We start from the raw sequence: 6000 nt of genomic DNA, 5'->3' as shown, positions 1-6000 counted from the left end.
ATTTTTCGGCGATTTGAGAACGCAGGCTGAAGTGCACATGCCACTCCCCCGTGCGGACTGATACAACACACACATGCGTTTGTTTATTAGCGCGACGGATCGCATCTCTCGTCTCCCGTAGATTTCTGTCCACTTCTGCGTCAGCTCGAACTGTCTTTCTCCGTCTTCATTTTGCCCCGTACACTGAGGGAACTATATTATGATAGATCCATGCGCTTAGGCACGCGGAAACGTAGGGACGAGCCTGACGCGGCTGCAGGTGAGCGGTAGGTGCGTTTTATGATTGATACGTGGCAGGACAAATGATTTATCCACGCCACGAGGAAATATGATTAAAAAATTAGCTGAAAAAAATCGTCCATACCACCTTTAACCTCCATATAAAATATGTAGGGGGCGCTGTGGCGCCAAATCAATTAATTTCACTTCAAGTAGGTTTAGTGCAAAGAGTTTAACAACTGATTCTAATTTGACGCAATTCGGACTTTATCTGCGCAAACGGCATAAATGTTAAATTTGGGAGATTTCTGAAATTCTTGCTACAGTTTGTGGCTTCGCCGCACAGAGACCGTGAGAGGTATCAATGTAATTTGGATAACTTTTGATGTCCCACTCCTCAGAACCATTTTCACCAAATTTCAGCTTGTTAGGGCCAACGCCCTGGGAGGAGTACGTAAAAGTACGACGTTTGGAAAAACTCCCGAGTCATGCTTAGCCATTTTTGAACCAATATGGCCGACATTTGGTTGGGCGGACGGCGTTGCAGTAATAATATTTTTTACTTCTCTTGTCACCATCTACCTCTGCGCCAAATTTCATGATTCTACGATCAGATTTTTTTTGGGTCATTTCCTATCTCTCAATGCATTTTTGGTACATTTGGGGGCGCTGACGCGCCAATTTTTTTTAATTTTAGAAAAGGGAAATAGCCAGAATGTAGAGAGGCACGATTTTTAGAGGTGTGAACATTTATGTGACTTTTCGTCAATGTTCACTGGGTGAAAAATAGGGAGGTTGGTCCCGAGAAGAAGAAGAAGAAGAAGAAGAAGAAGAAGAAGAAGAAGAAGAAGAAGAAGAAGAAGAAGAAGAAGAAGAAGAAGAAGAAGAAAGAAAGAAAGAATAATATTCCGATGCGATAACAATGTTTCCCATTTTTCAAATATCATAAACTATACATACCTCATGATGTGGGTCCCTGGTCACTGACGGGTACTTTCGTTAATTTTGAGTGGGCTCCGCCCACTTTGTGTTTTTGGCCTCTATACAGTAATAATGTTACATTTTTGCATTACATGCTTATATGCACGGAACATGCAAGAGATGGGGAACGTATTCGTGAGCTACTTAGGGCAAATGAGTGCTTTATATGGGGTCGTCATCCCAATGTAAAGTGCTCGTTTAGTGCGCACTTTTGCACGGGCTTCGCCCGTTTACAACGGTAATGTTCCATTTTCCTACTACTAATTAGTATGCACGGGGCGTGCGTGAGTGAAGGAGTGTGTTAGTGAGTGTTTGGAAGTGGGCGAGCGCTTCGCGCTCAATTTCGTGCGCACTACGTGCGCACTTTCGCAGCCGTGCTTCGCACGGCCTTACGAGATTAATAGGCCTCTCGCCAGCTTGTGGCGCTCGGGCCTAATAATGATGATGATAATAATGATGATAATAATAATAATAATAATCAAAGTAAATACATCTGTCACATTTTCACGTGTTTAAAGATATTCACTGTCTCTAAATGAGTCTGTGAGAAACAGATCCTGGCGTCGCTCCAGAGTGACATCATCACTGTGAGACAGAGCGACGCAGCAGAAATGAGACTGACAACGATCGATGTGACGACACTCGAGGAGAAGATCAGAGTCAGAAAATCCAATCAGAACCAGGACTAAACCAGGACTAAACCAGGACTAAACCAGGCCTAAACCAGGCCTAAACCAGGCCTAAACCAGAACTAAACCAGGCCTAAACCTGGACTAAACCAGGACTAAACCAGGACTAAACCAGGTCTAAACCAGGTCTAAACCAGGTCTAAACCAGGTCCAAACAGGTCTAAACCAGGACTAAACCAGGTCTAAACCAGGTCTAAACCAGGTCTAAACCAGGTCTAAACAGGTCTAAACCAGGACTAAACCAGGTCTAAACCAGGACTAAACCAGGTCTAAACCAGGTCTAAACCAGGTCTAAACCAGGTCTAAACCAGGACCAAACAAGGACTAAACCAGGTCTAAACCAGGACCAAACAAGGACTAAACCAGGTCTAAACTAGGACTAGACCGGGTCTAAACCGGGACTGAACCGGGTCTGAACCGGGTCTAAACCAAGTCTAAACCAAGTCTGAACCAGGACTAAACCAGGTCTAAACCAGGACTAAACCAGGTCTAAACCAGGTCTAAACTAGGACTAGACCGGGTCTAAACCGGGACATAACCGGGTCTGAACCGGGTCTAAACCAGGTCTAAACCGGGACTAAACCGGGTCTAAACCAGGACTGAACCAGGTCTGAACCAGGTCTACACCAGGTCTAAACCGGGACTGAACCGGGTCTGAACCGGGTCTAAACCAGGTCTAAACCAGGTCTAAACCAGGACTAAACCAAGTCTAAACCAAGTCTGAACCAGGACTAAACCGGGTCTAAACCAGGACTAAACCAGGTCTAAACCAGGTCTAAACTAGGACTAGACCGGGTCTAAACCGGGACTGAACCGGGTCTGAACCGGGTCTAAACCGGGTCTAAACCAGGTCTAAACCAGGTCTAAACCAGGACTAAACCAAGTCTAAACCAAGTCTGAACCAGGACTAAACCGGGTCTGAACCAGGACTAAACCAGGTCTAAACCAGGACTAAACCAGGTCTAAACCAGGTCTAAACCAGGTCTAAACTAGGACTAAACCGGGTCTAAACCAGGACTGAACCAGGTCTGAACCAGGTCTACACCAGGTCTAAACTAGGACTAGACCGGGCCTAAACCAGGTCTAGAACCGGGACTAAACCAGGTCTAAACCAGGACTAAACCAGGTCTAAACCAGGTCTAAACTAGGACTAAACGGGTCTAAACCAGGTCTAGAACCAGGTCTAAACCAGGACTGAACCAGGTCTAAACCAGGTCCTGGGCTGGAGCCGGGGCAGGTGTGTCCTTTGGGTGCCTGTGACGTCATGGTGATGTGTGACGTCCACCGTGTGCGCGTGCGTCTCACCTGAGGGCCACGCGCACCGAGCTCTCGTCCGCGCTCATGTCTCCGCGTGCACGTGAGGATGAAACACAAATAAATGAATGATTCAAATGGTCAAAGTGGCGTTATTCCTGCGCGACGCGGCGTGGACGCGTCATTCTGTCGCGCGCGCGGCAGTCGTGCGGCTCCGGAGGCGGCGGCGGCGCGAGGCCAGAGCTGCGGCCGGGGACGATGCTCTGCGGGGCGGACACGGAGCCTGGCGGTGCCGCGGTGTGCGCTCTGGAGCCCGGACCGGTGTGGAGAGACGCACGACGCACGCAGCAGCACGCGCGCGGCCGCTGCAATGCGTAATCACGCCGCGCCCCTCCTCTCCGCGGCCTGTGACGTCATGGCGTGAGGAGGATGACGAGGGAACAGGTTCATCTGAGGAGAACGTGACAGAGAAGATGATGCTTCACAGGTTTTTAAATATAAATCAGAGCCATTATAAGTGAAATAAAACCTGCCAGCGGCGATGAAGGGCCTCACGCTTCATCTCAACCAGGAGGGTCCTGGCTAGATTCACATCTATGCTGGACCATGAGTGTCACCCCCTGCAGGACACTCTGTCCCCTGCAGGACACTCTGTCCGCTCTGGAGAGCAGCTTCAGTGAGAGACTGATCCATCCTCGATGTGTGAAGGAAAGGTTCCGTAGGTCTTTCCTTCCTGCTGCTGTCAGACTTTATAACAAACACTGTTAGTACTGAACACTCGCAATACTGACCTAACCATGTGCAATTCTGTCATATGTGCAATTACTGTTGGAATTCATGTGCAATTCATGTGCAATCTATGTGCTGTCGTGACACATATTCATGTGCAATTACTGTCGGGATCACATGCAATGGTATTTATGTATTTATTTGTCTATGGGAGTTTTTATTTATTTATAGGAGATCTTCTACTGAAAGTGTTTTTCAGACTTCCTATAAGTGATCTGTTCTTCTGGATCTACCTCTGTATCTACCTGCGTTGCCCCAATGAAATTTCCCCATGTGGGACAATAAAGGAATATCTTATCTTATCTTATCTACACTAAAGTCACACTGTCCTATCAGCAGCTCTGTGTGAGGCCCAAACCAGATACTGTCCACATCTAATAGAAGTCAACTAAAGTAACACGCTGTAACCATGGTAACACACTGTCACAGCGTAGTAGAGCCCTCACTCCCAGCTTCTCTCAGCTCTCCCACTGTTCGCCCAGAACAAGAGCCCACCACAGCAGGGTTCAGAGCCCACCACAGCAGGGTCCAGAGCCCACCACAGCAGGGTTCAGAGCCCACCATAGCAGTGTTCAGAGCCCACCACAGCAGTGTTCAGAGCTCACCACAGCAGTGTTCAGAGCCCACCACAGCAGTGTTCAGAGCCCACCACAGCAGGGTTCAGAGCCCACCACAGCAGTGTTCAGAGCCCACCACAGCAGGGTTCAGAGCCCACCACAGCAGGGTCCAGAGCCCACCACAGCAGTGTTCAGAGCCCACCACAGCAGTGTTCAGAGCTCACCACAGCAGTGTTCAGAGCCCACCACAGCAGGGTTCAGAGCCCACCACAGCAGGGTTCAGAGCCCACCACAGCAGTGTTCAGAGCCCACCACAGCAGTGTTCAGAGCCCACCACAGCAGTGTTCAGAGCCCACCACAGCAGTGTTCAGAGCTCACCACAGCAGTGTTCAGAGCCCACCACAGCAGTGTTCAGAGCCCACCACAGCAGGGTTCAGAGCTCACCACAGCAGTGTTCAGAGCTCACCACAGCAGTGTTCAGAGCCCACCACAGCAGGGTCCAGAGCTCACCACAGCAGTGTTCAGAGCCCACCACAGCAGTGTTCAGAGCTCACCACAGCAGTGTCCAGAGCCCACCACAGCAGTGTTCAGAGCCCACCACAGCAGTGTCCAGAGCCCACCACAGCAGGGTTCAGAGCCCACCACAGCAGGGTTCAGAGCCCACCACAGCAGTGTTCAGAGCCCACCACAGCAGTGTTCAGAGCTCACCACAGCAGGGTCCAGAGCCCACCACAGCAGGGTCCAGAGCCCACCACAGCAGTGTTCAGAGCCCACCACAGCAGGGTTCAGAGCCCACCACAGCAGGGTCACAAAGTCACATGACTCACACTTTATCATAACGACAAGAGACAAGACAATTAATGAAGTTCATTGATTAATCGCAACTTATCGATTATTGAAATAATTGTCTGATTTAGGGATTCTATTTTTAATCACATTTCTGGGCCTGTTTTCTGTCTTATCGTCTGTCTCGTCTGTCTCGTCTGTCTTCTTGTCTGTCTTCTCGTCTGTCTTCTCGTCCGTCTTCTCGTCCGTCTTCTCGTCTGTCTTGTCTGTCTTCTCGTCCGTCTCTCGTCTGTCTCGTCTGTCTTCTCGTCCGTCTTCTCGTCTGTCTCGTCTGTCTTCTCGTCCGTCTCTCGTCTGTCTCGTCTGTCTTCTCGTCCGTCTTCTCGTCTGTCACATCTGTCTCGTCTGTCTTCTCGTCCGTCTTCTCGTCTGTCTCATCTGTCTTCTCGTCCGTCTTCTCGTCTGTCTCGTCTGTCTTCTCGTCTGTCTCATCTGTCTTCTCGTCTGTCTCATCTGTCTTCTCGTCTGTCTCGTCTGTCTTCTCGTCTGTCTCGTCTGTCTTCTCGTCCGTCTTCTCGTCTGTCTCGTCTGTCTTCTTGTCTGTCTCGTCTGTCTTCTCGTCTGTCTCGTCTGTCTTCTCGTCTGTCTCATCTGTCTTCTTGTCTGTCTCGTCTGTCTTCTCGTCTGTCTCGTCTGTCTCCTCTTCTGTCTTCTCGTCTGTCTCG

This window comes from Eucyclogobius newberryi, unplaced genomic scaffold (genome assembly GCF_026437365.1).
Source record: "Eucyclogobius newberryi isolate DKJ021-1_F unplaced genomic scaffold, fEucNew1.0.hap1 SCAF_7, whole genome shotgun sequence".
NCBI lineage: Eukaryota > Metazoa > Chordata > Actinopteri > Gobiiformes > Gobiidae > Eucyclogobius > Eucyclogobius newberryi.
Note: the sequence above shows the minus strand (reverse complement) of the source record.